This window comes from Musca vetustissima, unplaced genomic scaffold (genome assembly GCF_032173495.1).
Source record: "Musca vetustissima isolate MV318-11 ecotype Yass unplaced genomic scaffold, APGP_CSIRO_Mvet_v1 utg2572, whole genome shotgun sequence".
NCBI classification, from domain to species: Eukaryota; Metazoa; Arthropoda; class Insecta; order Diptera; family Muscidae; genus Musca; species Musca vetustissima.
This window is the reverse complement of record NW_026879748.1, coordinates 8,780-28,654: the sequence shown is the minus strand read 5'-3', so window position 1 is coordinate 28,654 and position 19,875 is coordinate 8,780. Positions and strand designations below refer to the sequence as shown.

At 35.8% G+C, this 19,875-nt stretch overlaps 1 pseudogene; it reads left to right on the top strand.

The window, feature by feature from the left end:
• The first annotated feature begins 1,976 nt into the window (after positions 1-1,976).
• On the top strand, positions 1,977-19,670 carry LOC133324870 (acetylcholinesterase-like; annotated as a pseudogene).
• The last annotated feature ends 205 nt before the right edge of the window (positions 19,671-19,875 follow it).

The following is a 19,875-nucleotide window of genomic DNA, read 5'->3' as shown; positions in this document are numbered from 1 at the left end:
CCCCTTGTTACAGGCATTTCCGTGTAAAGCGTTGTTTCGACCGGGGAATACAAAACATGTGAATGTTGTTTGTGTGCGTGTGTGTGTGTGTTGCCATCATCAGTTATGTTCACTTGATGGATTTATTAAAGAATATTTTTCAAGGGCCAACTGAGGCGTGGATTTATTAAAGAATATTTTTCAAGGGCCAACTGAGGCGTGGATTTTTTTAAAGAATATTTTTCAAGGGCCAACTGAGGCGTGGATTTATTAAAGAATATTTTTCAAGGGCCAACTGAGGCGTGGATTTATTAAAGAATATTTTTCAAGGGCCAACTGAGGCGTGGATTTATTAAAGAATATTTTTCAAGGGCCAACTGAGGCGTGGATTTATTAAAGAATATTTTTCAAGGGCCAACTGAGGCGTGGATTTATTAAAGAATATTTTTCAAGGGCCAACTGAGGCGTGGATTTATTAAAGAATATTTTTCAAGGGCCAACTGAGGCGTGGATTTATTAAAGAATATTTTTCAAGGGCCAACTGAGGCGTGGATTTATTAAAGAATATTTTTCAAGGGCCAACTGAGGCGTGGATTTATTAAAGAATATTTTTCAAGGGCCAACTGAGGCGTGGATTTATTAAAGAATATTTTTCAAGGGCCAACTGAGGCGTGGATTTATTAAAGAATATTTTTCAAGGGCCAACTGAGGCGTGGATTTATTAAAGAATATTTTTCAAGGCAAGGGCCAACTGAGGAGTGGATTTATTAAAGAATATTTTTCAAGGGCCAACTGAGGAGTGGATTTATTAAGCTACTTACAAATACACAAAGTAGCTCACTTTCAACCTTCTTCCTAATGAAATAGCAAATTTATTATTTTTTTGCTTTAAAACTCATCCACTCACTCACACTCTTCCCCTCTCTCTCTCTCTTTTCGTTTTTTTGCAGATACCGGACAAGGACAACGTTAGCGGAATAAATAGAAAACAATTTCCCCACAACACTAAAGACTTCGAGGAGGCGGAGGAGTATAACATTTAAGTAAAGTGCGTTTAACGAGAAAGCGGATAAACACAAAGTACTTGGTTTTGAGAGGAGGAGGATATATTTAAGCGTAAACATATTCTGAGAACCGTTTTTTTAAGAATTGTGGGCTAAACTGAAAAACAAAACAGCGAACATTACAAACCAATGCGGACGTGTATAAGTAGCAAATGTAGAACAGTTAATAAACAGTTTAAACAGACTACAGCAGTGACAGGGTGATTTGCAGCTTATAACTTCTCGGGCGCTAGGAAACGTTAGTAGCAGAAGCAACATCAATAAACTCATACCATTATCCTAAGCATGTAGTTTTGTTGTACAACATCAGCCAGCCTATCGTCGTTTGCAAAGTCTATTCTACGTGTGTGAAAGCCAGAAAGCCAGCCCCAGAGTAGGCAGAAGAATAAACATAATAAAATAGCATTGTTTGTGGTCGCGTACTCACTCACCCACACACTTTGAGGTCACAAGCACTAACAGCAGCCACAACAATCAACAGCTGTTGGTTATGAGCCAAGGATAACGAGGATTTTTCAACGAACCCTCAGCATAGTCGTCGTCGACGTTGTCTTTGTTAACGTCAGCCCACTAGATCCCCCACAAATCTACCAGCAAGTCTCCATTTACGACTGGTTGTACCACAAGAACCAAGGCAAAACTTTTGATTTTAACCCGATCCACAACAGCAGCAGCAACAACAACAATAATAAACAAGTGTTTTTGTATAACCACTTACCGTTTGAACACTCAAAATCCAATTCAAGGCATATCGGAAAGTTTGTGTTAAGTGCAGTAAACATTTGGGCGTTTGAACCTTTGAATATCAAATGAAAAAAGAAATTCCGAATAATCAATGTAAAGCCTAAAGCTACCTAAAACCAAAACAAATTGTGCTCAAATCTTGTGAAAGAAGAAGAACAACAACAACAACTCAATTAATTGACATTTAAACGCGTTCGTTATCGCAGCAGTGGCGCGTTTAGTCTTATTATGGCTCGATCTGTAAGAACGCCAACAACATCGTCGTCGTCGTCGCGATCATTATCGTGCGCGTCACCGTCGTCTTTACACTCGTTATTATCATTATCGTTCACATCTTCCTTATCCCGCCCCTCTTCCCGCAGTTCACTAGCCACCGCCGCTCGTAACAATGCCGTTGTTTGTCGCGGTCTTTTTGCCACACTCGTTATACTGCTGCGCATATCAGCGCTAACGTTAGCGATGACAGATCATCTAACGGTGCAGACGACCAGTGGGCCGGTACGCGGTCGTTCGGTTACAGTACAGGGCCGTGATGTACACGTCTTTACCGGTATACCGTATGCCAAGCCACCGGTTGATGAATTACGCTTTCGCAAACCTGTACCTGCAGAACCGTGGCACGGTGTCCTAGATGCAACACGACTGCCAGCAACATGTGTACAGGAGAGGTAAGTTTAGAAAGATGTGTACTATTCAGATTTATTATATAAGTATTGTAGGTGGATATAAACATCTAAAATTCACACCAAAATGGACCTAAGATATATTTTATATATTAAAAAATCTCAGGGGGTTATTTATATTTGAATATCATCCTGCACACAACGTATTTTGGGAGTCCACAAAATTAAAATTTGGACGGGGCCGACTATATGATACCCTTCACCACTTTCGGTACCAATCTTAAATTTATGAAAAATTGAATGTCAATCATCGGGCAAAATATGTAAAAGATCTGTATATAAATGGACGTATTTGAATAACCGTGGCATCCATCTATGCTGCCACAGTGCCCTATCGAAAATTTATCTCGACACAAAATTTGACATGTATCAATCTGGGCCTAATTCAGTACGCTGTGCAAAATTTTCTCTTAATCGAACAAACATCGATATATTTGGGAGCTATATCTAAATCTGAACAGATTTCAACAAAACTTCGCATACATAAATTTGGACCTAATTCAGTACGCTGTGCTAAATTTTGTGCCAATCGGCCTAAATTTGACTCTTTGGTGCTTAATTTACATTAAATCGGACGAAACTATATGCGAGCTATATCTAAATCTGAACCAATTTCAACAAAATTTCGCATACATCAATAAGTGCCTAATCGAATACTCTGTGCACAATTTTGTCTCAATCGGACCAATATGGGCTGTATGGTGCTTCATTTACATAAATTATGACGAAACTATATATGACGACATCTGAACAAATTTCAACAAAACTTGGCATGTTTCAATCTAGACCTAATTCAGTACTCTGTGCAAAATTTTGTCTCAATGGGACAAATATTGGAAGTTTGGCGCACCATTCACATAAAATCGGTCGAAACTATATATGGGAGCTATATCTAAATCTCAACCGATTTCGACAAAACTTTCAATACATAAATTTTGACCTAATTCACTACGCTGCGCAAAATGTTTTCTCAATCGGCCACATTTTACTCTTTGGGGCTCCATTTACATAAAATCTTCTCAATCTGACAAATATTGGTGCTTCATTTACATAAAATCGGAAAAAACTATATATGGGAGCTATATCTAAATCTAAACCGATTTTCTCCAATTTCAATAGGGTTCGTCCTTGGGCAAAATAAGTGAAATGTGCCATTCGGTTCACGAACTTCTGCTGTTTTGAGCATTCGCGAATGTTCGTTTTCATTCGTGAGCGAATGTCAGAAAGAATTTCAATCATCAAACCTACGATCGTTATTGTGTGCTCTCGCTCGTTTCTTATATGTGTGTGCGAACATTCGTTTGGGGAATGCTCGTTTAGAATTTATCGCGATTCGTAAAATGAGTTCAAACGAAAAGAGCGTATTTTGAATCGTTCGCGGGCGAATTTTTGCGCACGCCGGTTATTGGCATACTTTGCAATACACAGGTTCGTCTGTTGAAATCAGGAAATTTTGGACAGGTTTTCCAACCGAATTGGTGGTAATTAAGTATTTTGGGTTCTCAAAGTATAGCACATCTCCATATTAACACCTTGCCGTTAAAAAGTCGTTTGCATTTGATTCTATACATTGTCTTAAATAATGTTTATATAAGTAACTAGCACGGCATGCTGGTGATAGTATCCTCCTACATTTGCTATGTTACAAATAACGTTGGCATCACATCCGTTGTTGTTTATCAGAAATAAACTTTAAATGGTTTAAGAGCCATACAATGCAATTGTCCCATATTTATCATTGCAGTCCAGCTCGGATACGACCTTAGAGGCGTTCAGGCATAATCCAGCGTCATACCGTTGTGCCATAGGTCCGTACCGTGCGGTTCCTCTCGTAATATGCAAGAATGCTGTCGCAACAACAAATTGTCATTAGTAGGGTAAAACTAACCGACGACGCGTCGTGACACAGGCGACGGTCTAAACCCAGCTCACGTTCCCTTGCATGGGTGAACAACCCAACGCTTGGTGAATGTTGATTTACAATGATAGGAAGAACCGACATCGAAGGATCAAAAAGCGACGTCGCTATGAACGCTTGGCTGCCAAAAGCTATCCCTGCGGCATCTTTTCTGACACCTCTTGTTAAAAACTCCTTAAATCGATAGGCCGAGCATTTGCTGTCCCTATGTGTACTGAACACCGAGATCAAGTCAGCATTTGCCCTTTTCCTCTATGTGTGGTTTCTGTCCGCATTGTGCTGGCCTTGGCATTTTAAGAGATGTACCGCCCCAGCCAAACTCCCTACCTGGCAATGTCCTTGAATTGGATCATACCGTAGTCATAAGGGTTATACAAAATTTCAAATATTGACAATAACACCGAAATGCCATCATCTCATCGAAATCTGTTTACAATCATATAACAAACTCTTAGTACTTTGATCAAGAAGCTTGCATCAAAACTCAATACCATAAGAAATTAGAAAGTACCATAGATATATGGAGGTAGTCGTGAAATTGTGTAATATCTGTTCGAAAAGTGCTGAATGGAACGAAATGTGAAACCTGTAGATATATGCTAAAATATATAATTGAAATTCTGATCCCTTTTAAATCTGTATAATCGAAGTAAAAGAGATTTCGGAAATTAGTGTTTATGTGTATGAAGAGTACTAAATGGTAATAAACTTAATATTGGATGTAGGAATAGAGGTGGAAGTCGGAATGTAGTACAAGAAATTATTCAGTATTTGTACTCCCTTCGGCATACGAAGTCAAAGACATAAAAGTATAAAGATAGGACAATTGATACGAAGCAATTTCCAACAGATGGCTTTTCCTCTGTTGTTACAATATCATGACAACAGAGAGAACAATATTAAACGTTTTTAATGCTATATCTTAAGCTTATAAAATGAAAATACATATTTTGAGTGCAGGTCTCTAATTTTATTTATATTTTATTCGCACATTTTCGCGTATTGGCGTTTTTATTCTTAACATGCCTCTGTTAACCTTTATTCCCCTGGATATTTTTTCATAAACTATTTTGCCAAAATGCATTTTGTCGAGTCTTTACGGTTTCTATGTCTTTGACGAAGTTGTGTGCACTTTGCAATTTTTTTTTCTTAGACAGGGATACGTTTTCATTAATCCTTGTTCCTGTATTAACTGGATTCCAATTAAACTTCTTCAGTATTTCTAAGGACTTTCGACCGCTCTATTTTCGGTATTTTTAAGTTGTTTTAGAATAAATAAATTATAGAGAAATATTCATATGACTCCATGCTTTGTCATGGAATCCATATCGGAAATTACAAAATTCCTTTATAATTCCATAAAAAAAAATTGAAAAATTTTTTCGCAAGCACATTCATGATTTTTGGTACATAGGTTAAGGAAAATATGTTGATTCAAAATCTATTCGCGTTCACAGATTCGGATGCTGCGCACAAAAGTTGTAGCGGTTGTAAATCTTGTACTTCAAATATAAAATAAATAAATTTCTATTTGTTGTAATTCGCGAATTTCTTCACAAATGATTAAACACATTTGTTTTCTTTGCATATTAGTCAAATCACATTGAAATACGGTTTAATATTCGCGAAAAACAAATAAAAGCATGAAAATATCTGAAAATAAAATAAATTAATTTTTGAATTGCCACAAAATGTTTTTTTTTTTAATTTTTGATTTTATTGGTATGGTTAAGATAATACGGTTTAGTCCAGATCTTCTACAACACGTGACGATTTTTTCTACAAATTCTTTTAGATGATTGTTAAATATCGGTAGATTCCTCTGTTAAGAGTTTTGACTTTAAAAATGACCAAATATATTGCAGTTACAGTATATGAAAATGATCAACATTAAAAAGCATACAGTTCGGGTATTCGTTGAAATCAGTTGATGCGCATGCGGTTTTCGTATAAACCAAATCAATATCTTCCAATAATTATGCATTTTTCGAGATTTCATTAAGCGGCCAAAGTGTGCCGCTCGATGCACTTTACTATGCAAAAACCCTAAAAATGACTAAAAATGGCGCAACGTGCATACGATTTTTATGCGCATCCGATTTCATTAATCTCATGAAAATACACAAAAGGACACCTATTTTAAAAGGATCGGTTAAGAACCGCGGATGTGCCTCCACAATCGATTTTGGATAAAATACGCATATTATTTGCGTATCGATATATTTTTGACCTATTTTCACACAGATTCGCGAATATGATAACACAAGAATGAATGTATGTGAAATCAATTCGAAGAAAAACGCGATTATATACGCGAATTTGTCAATATAAGTTTTTGCAGTTTTTCCCACATTCAAGGTACCTATATCCACCGTTTTATTGGGCGGAATTGAACATGGCTGGGCTCATTAGATCCGGCACGTAAAAAAACTAAAATCACGCGGGGTTCCACGAAATTTGAATGGACTTTCTTAATTTTAGACTCAAAAAATATGTTTTTTATAAAAATTTACGCACTAAATTTTCTTTGGAACCCATTTGCAAAGAAGCTACAGTGAGCACATTCATGAGATATACACTAAACGAAGCAAAATCACGAGTTCTACAATCCTATAATTACTTCAGTCCATTATCTGGATGCGCGTCCTAATTATAAGAAAAATTAAAAAAACACCGAAAATCCGGCATCGAAATGTCAGCATCCATTTTGGGTGGATGCAGTGATTTTATCGAAAAATAATACATTAGAACCATATTGTCCATGCAACTTAGTCACTGATCACATGTGCTTGCGTGGTGTAGATTAGCCACAAATCAGGAAGGAACACAAAAAACTCGTTGGCTTCAACCCTTTTTTATGCATTTTTCTACATTACCATCATCACAGCTTCCACGCAACTTATTATTTATTACCAATGTTTTAAGATTTTGACAAGAACACTTCATTTTATAGAAATGAATTTAAATTATATGCAATATGTTCATATTTCGCGAGTTATAACCTTGCAAACCTCAGTTTCAAGGAATTTAAAAGATTTTTGTAATTTCCCATATAAAGGTCTATCGGAGCATAAACAACTTGTTCAAATATGCTCAAAGCATAAGCAACTTGTTAGTAGCAGACAATTTATAACAACTTCCCACAGAATGGCCGCGACCAATTACAATAATTTAAAATGTACTGATAGAAATTATAGAAATGAATGACTTTTTTACTAGATTTTTGGTATATTATTCACCAGCCTATATATATCCAAGGTCATAATATGGAATAACTTCGCCAGTATAGAATTCAAATTGAAGGGAATTCTCCTTTTCTCCCCTATTTATTTATTTTTTTTTTTTTTTTTTGAAGTACTTCACGGCTTTCCATGGGTTCTCCCCCATGCCAAATAATAATTTTCAAAATGTGCATTTAGCATTGCAAATTATTGCCCAGCGTAGATTCCACTACACCTGAAACGAAGGCGATGCCACTATTAGGAATTATGTTCTTAGTTGTTGATGATGATGATATTTTTTTCTTCTTCTTCTCCATCTTCTACACAGTTTGTGATGCTCCTGGGCCGTAGTACTTAGCGATGGCGCAGTATATAAACGTTTTGTGTGTCATAGTTTAGCAGCTCATAAATATTTAATACTTTGTAGTTTAGTTTAACCTAGTTTTTTTAGCCCCTCTTCTTTCGTGAAAAACACAACAACATGGTGTCCCCTATGGCAATACATATACCCAATTCAGTTTTTTTATTTTATTTTTTTTTTTTTTTTTTTTTTGTTAACCATTCGTAGTGCCTCTCAAAAAAGTTTATGTGCTGTTAATATCCTTCTCGTTGCTGGCGTTTCACATAAACTCGCGTTCTTTTCCATTTCGCTGTTGTTTATATATTTACCAGGCAAGAGGTGTATTGAGAGCATTTATTTTTTTTTTTCTTGTTTGTTTTGTTTATAAACATCCTCGTGGCCGTTGTTGTTTTTGGCATCAATTTGGCTTTTTATTGTGACGTCAATGAAATGACGTCATACTGCATTTGTTCGTCGATTCGCCGAAGAATTCCCATTGTCTACAACTCGTAGTTATTCGTAGTTTTTGTCGGTTCATCTGAAATCGGCATTTTGCCAAATTGATTTAAGTTCATAACTGGGTTACGTAAAGAGAGATTGTTGGCCTTATGAATCCCCATTTGCTGTTTGCCTTTCATTCAACAAATATCATTCGAATTCGTTATGGCAAATTGTGGTCGATTCTGGCCAACATTCAAATGTGAGAAACGTTTGTTCTTCACTCGTTCACAAGCGATTGCAATTGTTTGGGTAGAGCCTGAGGCTTGGGCGATGTTGCGGGGTGATGGTGTGGTTATGTGATTCAGTTGATGCAAATACCAACTGGAAGATTAGATTGTCACATTTCGTTGTTTCTAATAATGACTTAAGGGGGGCTTTCAACCATACACATCAGTGTGATGGTATGTGACTTTAATGAGTCCTCAGGAATTGTGGAAAAGTTATTGTTCAAATAAGGAGGACTTAATAGTGCTTTTGGAAATTTATGATGTGAACGGTAGAGAATAATAGGTAAGAATTACAACATTTTATTATATCCTCTATCATAAAATGAAGTGTATATTTAACTTGTCATTCCGTTATATATTACGTATATATATTTTCGATCGGAGTAAAAATGTTATTGTCGATTTCGCCATGTCCGTCTGTAGGAATATTTAATATAGATCATTTGCATGGAGGGTATATAAATTTTGTCATTCCGTTTGTAACTCATCGACACTATAAAGTATATATATTCTTGATCGGGGTAAAATTCTAAGACGATCTAGCCATGTCCTTCCGTCTGTTGTAATCACGTTATCTTCTGAAGGAATTGAGATAGGGTGCTGAAGTTTCGCATTGGTTTGTCTTTTGTCTGCAGGCAGGTCAAAATCGAATATGGGATATATCGGTCCACGTTCAGGCATAGCTCACCCAATTTTCGTTATTTTGGGGTTCTTGAGCGCGTTCTTTAACGAAATAGCTACAATTTGGTAAAAAATCTCCCTACCAAAAAATATTAATATTCGCCCCTTTTTTGGGGTAGTCCCCATATAACCCCCTTTTTATATTAAAATAGTTATCTGATTTGTTCCGCGTTTTGCGAACGTAAGGTTCGATAATGAACTATAGCCCGCTTTTAGGCCTAGCCGTAGCCCCTGGGAGGTACCAAAAGGAGTGGACTGTTTTAAACCAATCAAATTGACTTCAATTATTTATTAGGAGTTCACATTGGATCCCTAGTTGATTACTAACTTCCTACCAAACATGAATATCGATATCTCCCACATAAGGGACCCTAAGATATTTGCAGGATTCCAGATGTGTGTGGTCCCAGACTAATTTTCAAATCTAATTGTCGGTGGTTTGGTAATTTGATTTCTCTTGGCAGTAATTTATCATAGTTCAACCCTCACATAAATGTGATTTTGGGGAATATTTGATGTCCACGTCAGTTCGTAGACATTATAATGTCGTCCAGAACTAATATCCACCAGTAGATGCGCCCGATTTCATCAATATTATTCAACAATAATAGGAACATGCATAAAATGTTAATTGTCGTTCATTTAAATTTGTAGTTCATTTCATCAAGAAACGTAGCAGATTTGTCTGCATACATATAATAATTTAAATACCGCCAGGATAAGATGTTTCTATTGATAAAATTAGTTATATGTCCTACGGTGGATGAAGTGGTTCTTTTATATATTTGAAAGTAGGTCCGCCTTCTTTTTTATTTTATTTAGGGACTTCTACATAGGAAAATTCATATAATTTGATTTGTCGTCCATTTAAATTTGTAGTTAACTTCTTCCAGAAAGGTTCGAGACGGAGCCCTATAGTTCGCCTTCGAAACGTAGCAGATTTGTCCGCATACATCTAAGAATTTTAATACCCACAGGATGTGATATTTCTATTGATATAGGTAAAACCATCGGCGGATGATAATGGCCCTTTATCTATAGAACTAGGTCCGTATTCATATATTATTTTGGTTATTTTATATAAGATGTTGTCCTTCGTTAGAAGGAGAAATATACTTCGGTAGGTTTATTAAGACCCTTTAATAGGAGGAAAGATAAAATCAATTCTTTTGCAGATAAAAAGTTAATTTTTATATCGTAGGATGTGGTTCCATATGTGGAATTCAAAGATCTTCTATAGGGGAGAAGTGTTCGAAGCGGAGCCCTATGGTTCGCCTTCGAAACATAGCAGATTTGTCCGCATACATCTAAGAATTTTAATACCCCCAGGATGAGATGTTTCTATTGATATAACTAAGTCCATCGGCGGATTGTAGTGGCCCTTTTATATATATAAGTAGGTCCGTCTTCATATGTTTTTTTTTGTTATTTTATATAGAGGGTTGTCATTCTTTATACGGAGAAATATACTTCGGTAGATTGATTAAGACCTTTTAGTAGGAGGAATGATAAAATTAATTCCTTTGCGGATAAAAGATAAAAAAGATAAACGTTAATTTTTATATCGAAGAATGTCGTTCTTCAAAGATCTTCTTCTATAGGGGAGAGGAGGTCTTGTATATATTGATATAACCTGTTATTAACAGCAAATAGTTCCTATAACACAGTGCGTATGTGGATTACATTAGGAGTAATTCAAAGATGGAAATCGGATTATAGAAGCATATCCTTTGTAGATTAATGAAGATAATTTTATAGGTGGAAGAAAAACCTTCTATGTAGGGGAGACTGGGGCACCTTCGGCATCGGGGCACCTTCGGCAATCGCGTTTTCGATATGAAGTTCTCACCGTACATCACTAGTTTCGATACATAGGTATCGAATATCGAAATAAATAACTGACACAAAGTTTGAAATTTCTAGTTAATAAGCTTATTTAGATACATGGGTTTTTGTATTTTTATAGATGTTTCTGTAATATTTCAATTCCATTTCGTAAGTATTTCGTGTATAAAACTTTTAAAATTTTTAAGACAATATTATTAAAAAGTGGTTAACTACGATGTGTATTATTATAAAAATATTTAAAAATATAATCTTTTTACAAATCTGATCGAAAAAAATGAAAAAAACTATAAAAAGTACATTCGGGGTACATTCGGCATTTCAAAGTGGGGCACATTCGGCCATATACAGATTGTGCAATATTATTTCCGTAAAAGGTTTTTGAGTTTGTTTTTAAAACTAATCCTTTAATATGGTTCGAAATTGCATATATAAGATCAAACGTGCTTGTATTGACGAAAATGCGATAGAAAACCCCTATTTCTGATGGTGTGTGCGACCTTGAGATGTAAACGTCCGCCACTCGAAAATAAAGCCATATAATTCAAACATTGTGTGGCGTATTAAAACCTAATAGAGCCTTTAGAGGATCAGAATTTCAACCAGACTTATAGCGATGACAATTACCCGGCTATGACTATGGTGCCGAATGTGCCCCATCAAATGCCGAAGCTACCCCGGGTTGGGGCACATTCGGCGAATTTGACTTTTTTTACAAAACTGTAAAATTTTTTAACTAATACTATTTTTTTATATCTTTTTGGTACTATTTTTTATAATTAAGTGTCAGAGGACAAAAATCAGCCATAAAGTTGTTATATATGTTGAATAAGTACTGAGATATAGAGCTCTAAAAAAAAAGTGCCGAAGGTGCCCCAGTCTCCCCTACGTAAAGAGGTCCTTCTAGATCTATATAGATCGTAGAATGTACATCCATTGTGGTCCTGATCGGACCTATTATTGACAGCAAATAATTCCAGGAGTGCAGTTCATTTAAAGTTCGAAAATGCTTTATATCAGTCCTTATATTTTTCTATGAAATTTCACGCAAAAGGTCAAGTGATAGAATATTCATGATACTACTGAAAAATTTATGAACATTTTGGGATATACAGTGACCACAAGAAACATGATTTATTACAAATTTCATTTCGTTCGCAACACCTTAAATTTTTCGTCGTCTGAATAAAATTCCTTGAAGGTTTAGAAATGCATGTGTGGAGATCACGAGAGATTCGATCGCCAAAAGTTGTTCATACATTGCTTCTTCTATTATGTTTTTTGGTATTTAATATATAACAGAAACTTATTAATATAGGACTAAGTTATGTCATGCCCCGCCATAAAGGCCCCGCACAATTTGGTTTTATTTGTTTCGTGAAGGTTTTATGTTTCATTTCCCAGCTAACTTTTTACACACAATGAAAAGTTAGGTTACAAATATATTTTCTGAAAAAAGTCAATGTATTTACATATTTTGACATAGTCTAATAAAATTTTCGGTATTTGACATTGATCCGTTTCGTTTCCGAGGAATGAATTTTAATTTCTTAAAATTAAAGGAAACTCTAGACAATTTCCATTTTTTTTTATTTGAAAATTTCCCTTTTTGGAAAATTCCGTAAACAAATATTGGTAGAATTGGTCAACTAGACTCCTTTAAATACTATCTTTGATGGTCCGTGATTATTTTCCTACAGCAGATCTCACTAAATCCACAAAGACTCATAATTTCGTATAGTATTTTGTTTTGTTACGTTGTATATGTGTGTCTAAAAGTCAAACTTAACCTTTGACATTCATTTTTGAAATTGTACCTCAGGTTTTTTAGACTCTTTCATACTTTAAAATTGACAGAAATAAATTATAGCTTGGGAACATTGTCAGTTGTAGGAAAAATGGGTTACTGTTGCATTAGTTTATTTTTTCTTATTTCTTAATAGCACTCTAAATACTTGAAAACTATTTGCAAAAGTTTCATAACAATAATATAGACGAAAGCAATTTAATTGAAAATTTCAATCAATTTTAATATCGATTAAACGTCTAAAAATTTCGTATGTAATGTTTTAAAGAATGTTACATATCTATTTTCAAGAGTTCATTAAAAAATTCTAAGTAATCAGCTATGAAACACAACATCCAAGAAAAATTCAGTTTTAATGCTGACAATAAATTAGATAGCAAAGAAATGAAAGGTCGACCATCATCCAATAAAATCGGAATTTGTGATTTTCAATGTCGTTTTAAAAGTCCGATTCATGGTATCAAAATGTCTAAACTTTAACCCATGCGTTTTGGGACCATTCAAATATTTGAAATGAGCGCATACTTAATTTCGAAACGTGGACGTATATTGAATAATGTATTTTTTTCTGCGAATCGTGAAAATGTGGCGGAAACCGATAATTTTGATTTTTAATACCAAACACCCCAGAAGTAATAGAAGTATTAAATTATAGTAAGATCCGCCGTAATTTTCACAAACAGGCGGACATTGCTAGACCTAAATAGAGTTTTAAACTGTTCAAGAAAATCGGCATATATTGCGAAGTTTTAAAAATCGAAATGATACATTTAATATAATAATTATAAAATTATGGTGGTCGGCGAATCCGACTGTTCTTCATAATGTAGAATTATTATTCTGAACACTGATCGGTAAAAGTAGAAAAGGGCAATGAAAACATACGAATATTGATTACAGGTATATGAGAACCCTTTCTAATATCGTATGTTTGGAGGTCAAGGCAATAAGAAAGGAAATAGAATCACGAAATGCTATAAAAAGGTTAATTTTTATATCGAATGATATAGGGGAGAGCAGGTCCTGTTATGCATTGATATAAATAGAATACAGTACATATGTGGGTTATATGAGTAGAAATTCAAAGTTGGAAGACGGATTACAGAAGCATATGCTTCTATAGATTAATGGCGATAATTTTATAGGTGGAAGAAAGACCTTATATATATTTATGTATATAGTTCTATTGAGAAATCTTATAGATATATTGGAAGGTCCTGCTTTTGTTCGAAGCAAATTCTGCCATTGTGGTCCTGCTAGCTCCATGAATGTACTGTATTGCAGGTAATGAGAGACTCATGGGCATTTAAAGTTCGAATATGGGTCATATTAGTCCATATAGTTTTTCAATCACCATATATCATTATTGCCCGATATATATGTTAGACATTTTTTCTGAGCAGCGAAATTTTGTGAGTGATAGAATATTCCTTATAATACTGAATCATTTTTTGAATATTTTGGGAAATGTTATACATTTTTTTTTTTTGATTTGAAATTAACCTGCAAACAAGGATATAAAGCTTTTGCTTCCTGAAAATAAGAGCTACCACAAAAAAACATGATATTTGGAAAACTCATCCTTCGGACCTCCGAGGGCTTTCCAAAAAATAATCAGAAATATAACAATATTTTTCCATACAGGGTGAGATAAAAAAACTGCAACAAAGTCAAACGCCATAATTTTAAAATTTGTTTTAATTTTATTGAATGAAAGTTAAAAATGTCGGAAATAGCATCAAATTTTAGAACAAGATTAGTGGCCTTCAAACGGCCACTGAAAACCTCACACGCTGCCTGAATATTGCCCTACGGTATTTTGACTCATTCCCGGCGAAGCGCTTGCTTGAGGTGATCGACACTTTCGTATTTTTTAGTGCCAACATTGCTTTCCAAAATACTCCAGACACAATAGTCCAACGGATTGGTATCCGGAGATTTTGGTGGCCATTGTGCGCTAGAAATGAAGCGAGGAACCTCATTTTGTAACCATTCGTGCTGAGTGCGATGGTGCTGTTGTAATATCCAAAGTCTGCGGCCAAAATGTTTGCGTGCCCAAGGCTTTAATACACCCTCCAGAATATTTTCGCGATAATATTCGGCATTTATTCTGATGCCACGGTCGATTAATACGAACGGAGAGCGATCATCGGCTGTTATGGCGGTCCACATCATCCGAAGGTGCACATTTTCAGCTGACTTTTTTGGCAAATAAACATGATCATTTTGTTTCTTTGTTTACAAACTGCTGGACAACAAATGTTTTCTCATCGGAGAAAACTAAATTCGACAGTTTACCACTTTCGGACAAGCGAAGCTACTCTTTAGCTCTTTTGAGCTACTACTTTAGCTCTTACCCTTGCTTTGGAAGTTATTGCACTTTTTGGAAATTCAATGGCTTTACGCCGAGCTCCTTTTTCCATATTTACCGAATAGAATATTGCAATATGTTCAGCTCACGAGCCATTTTTCGGCCACAGTGACGCGGGTTTCGATCAAGTCCCTTCTTTATTTTTCGAACCATTTCTGCTGATATTGCTGTTTTCTTCCGTCCGCTTCCTTGACATCGGGCTACGCTACCAGTATCACGGCAACCAGCTATGGTACGAGACACAAACGATTTATTCACATTTAAATGCTGGAGTGCTCTAACGATAGCCACTTGTGGTTTTTCAGCCAAATATAAAGAAATCACACTATCACGCTTGATTTCCATCACGAATAACTTTTTTTTTTTTTGGAAAATCCTCACCAAAATGGTCACCAAAATGCTGCTGAACAATATAATGATGGTCACTGAAATAATTTTAACATCTGTCGGACGAGTGGCTTAGAAATGACAGCAGTCTGAATTTGGTTGCAGTTTTTCATTTCACCCTGTATATGTATATGCCATCTTCATATGTATGTATGTGCCTTTATACGTTTATTATAAATGTGGTCAATTGCAGCTAATTACGATTGTTCCTGTGGTGAAAAATATAAACTCAATTATTGTTGTTATTTTTATCCACATTGCTAACAACTTTAAAGTGCTGTACAATATTCGGCACGGTACAGCGATATCAGATAACTATTTTAATATAAAAAGGAGGTTGTATGGGGATTACACCTAAAAGTGGGCGAATATTACAACTACCAACTTACAGCGAATTCGGTGGAAAATTGCGCTCAAGAACTCCAAAAATACCGAGAGGGTATTACTTATTTGGGAGCTACCCGAATGGACCTATATTTAATATTTTTTGTGTAGAGACTTGCTACCGCATTTACAACTCAAAGTACAAAATTACAGCAAACTCAGTCGAAAAATACACTCAAAACCCACAAAATACTGAAAATTGGGGGTACTGCTGTATAGGGGCACTGCTGTATGGGGGCTACCAGAAAATGTGGACCTATATTTATAATTTTTAGAGGGGAAATTTGGTACCCAATAAGAACCCAATATACCAAATGCCAGCGAATTCAGTTGAAAAACGCCCATATATGGGTACCCCCAACATAGTTGAACATGACTAGCCTGCAGACAAAGGGCGACTCTAATATAGAATTTTACGCTGATATATAGAGTCGGAAATTATTATTGAGTTAAAACGTCAAAGTAAAAGTAAAGCCTACAAAATGAAGATTACGACCCTTTTGTATTGTTTTTCAAAACTTTTTCTGCATCTACTTTGAAATTATGGTGGCATTTTAAAGGTCGATTTTGAGTGTTCTTTGATTTTTTTTCTTTTTTGTTGTAGTCTCGAATTTGAGTATTTTAATATATATATATATATATATATATATATATATATCATTTGATTTATATGGGTACTCGCGATCGGTAAGCTGTTTACGTTCCTGATAAAATAAAATCTTCTTCGAGAAATCCATCTACCAGAACGGAGGGAACTGGTTGGCCAAAAACACGAATTTTGCAAAAAAAAAAAAAAACAGCTTTCGAAAAATCGCGGATTTATTTGCATTTTTTGTTGATCATTTCCGTTTCAATAAATGATATGATATGGATTTTGAACTTTTCCGAAAACTTCAGCCGAAAGAGTGATGTACCCAATTTATCTCAAAACCAGTGAGCGGAGCAGTATAGACGGACGGGGCCGACCATATGATACCCTACACAACATCCACGGAAAACTAACTTTCTTTGAATCTATATAATGAGCTTGGGCAAATTTCGCGATATTTGAACCATCTAGACCAACTAGAGGCCGACAATTATAACAAATGTTCAGTACAGCCCTTCTAATTACTTGTCCAGATTATCTTCCCTTGTGTTGTGATCTTCTTATTTCCATTGGAGCCTATAGATCGACTCGAAAAAACACAAAAAATTAAGTTTTCGGTCCACTTCATCACCATACAATTATATGATCGTCACCGAAAATTGTAGGCGTTATCCTTGGCCATAACTGGAACTTCATTTTTTTTTGTCATTTTTCACACAAAAGTCAGGGTACATTTGACCCGCTAAATATTGACCGATCCTTATCAAAACAGACATGCTTATTCTTTTGGCCGACCCCCTTCTCTATGTAAAAATTCGCGATGATTGGGTCATAATTGCGACCTCTAGAGCGACCAGAAAAACCGACAAAAATTAAGAATTTGGTCCATTTCATCCCCTAGATATAAACTGATCTTTACCAAAAACAATAGGGGTCTTCATTGACCAGAACCCATCGTACATGCAAAATTTCGTGAAGATTGTTCCATAACTGTGGCCTGTATCGTCTTTACAAAATATAATGGACAGACGGACGGACGGACGGACACACATGTCTAGATCGACTCAGCTAGTCGAAATATGACGATCGGTATACTTAAAGGTGGGTCTAGGACCAATATTTCACGGCGTTACAAACTCTTGGGGCTGCACGAAGCTATAATACGGTAACCCCATTATTCGGTATTTTTAGTTGAGTTCTGGACATTGTTTAACATAATTTTCTGTAATTGGGCACTTTGAGTTCCCATTGGATGGCAAATCTACCCAACAAAATCTACCTACTTTTTTGGATAGCCCTCATTTATTAGTATAATTCCGTATTGTCTACTCCAATACATTTCTTTCCCTGCAAAGATTGGCCATACCATCGTTAGAACACACACATATCAGTTTAAGGGCAACTGAATAACTGAGCCTCATTTAAATGATTGGAATTGATTATTCGGGTGGGGTATTTTTTTTATTGAGTGAGTGTGAGTGAACTGATAACATAACAACGCAGGACATTTGACCGTCCAACCACACGGACATCGGGGTGTCATGTTAGCCAACACCTACACACACAACATTTGAGAAGGGGATGACATTTGCAATAATTCAATTATAAATAATTAATGTTCATGTTATTTGTTGTAAATATCAGACACAAGGGCTGGAAGAAGAGAGTAGGGAAATAATACACACTAAAGGTGGAGTGGACATAATCATACACGGAATGGAGTGGCAAATAATTCCAAACACTTATTTTTTCTCTCTATAATGGTTGTTGCCAATGTTATTATTCTAGTTTAGAATGCAAATATAATCGATTTCAAATTTAGCTCAATTATTAATTCCATATTTTCCTTTACCTTCGTCATATTTCCGCTATGCAGGTATGAATACTTCCCTGGCTTTTCCGGTGAAGAGATATGGAATCCTAACACAAATGTATCTGAAGATTGTTTGTTTATGAATATCTTGGGCTCCAGCGAAGGCAAGATTACGACATGGCCGTGGAACCAATGGTGGTGGTGAGGTGGGTACTCGTCATAAACACAATCAAATCATGCGCAAAACCAATAATGTATTTTCATTGTTTTTGAACTCCATTTCATTAGCATTCATCTAAAACCGATCAGGATCATTTAATACATAGTGCAACGCCACAGAATACCACAAACGGTTTGCCTATATTAATATGGATTTATGGCGGTGGTTTTATGACCGGTTCAGCCACCTTGGACATTTACAACGCTGAGATAATGTCGGCCGTGGGCAATGTGATCGTAGCCTCGTTTCAGTATCGTGTCGGAGCATTTGGTTTTCTACATCTTTCACCGGTTATGCCAGGTTTTGAAGAAGAAGCACCGGGTAATGTTGGCCTCTGGGATCAAGCATTGGCCTTGCGTTGGCTAAAGGAGAACGCCCGGGCATTTGGCGGTAATCCTGAATGGATGACGCTGTTTGGTGAATCGGCTGGTTCGAGTTCCGTTAATGCTCAACTAATGTCACCGGTAACACGTGGCTTGGTCAAGCGTGGCATGATGCAATCGGGTACCATGAATGCACCATGGAGCCATATGACATCGGAAAAGGCGGTGGAAATTGGTAAAGCTTTGGTAAATGACTGTAACTGTAATGCTTCATTGTTACCGGTAAGTGTTGATGTCAGCGATTACAATTTGAAAATTTGCATTACTAAAATAATTTTTGATTTTATTGTCTTTATTGTGCTCAGGAAAATCCTCAAGCTGTCATGGCGTGCATGCGACAAGTTGATGCGAAAACAATTTCCGTACAACAATGGAATTCCTATTCAGGAATTTTAAGTTTTCCCTCTGCCCCAACCATTGATGGAGCATTTTTACCAGCTGATCCAATGACATTACTAAAATCTGCTGATCTTACCGGTTATGATATTCTAATTGGAAATGTCAAAGATGAAGGTAAGTGAACGGCATTTTGGTCATATATATTATTTAAAAAAATCAAACATAAGTTTCTGAGGTAAAAAATTAAACCTCCGTTTCTGAAATATCTTTTTTCTTATAGAAAAAAATATCAAACCTCACTTTCCGATATATTTTTCTACAAAAAACCAGTAAGGAAAGTAGTAAAGTCGGACCGGGCCGACTATATGATACCCTTCAC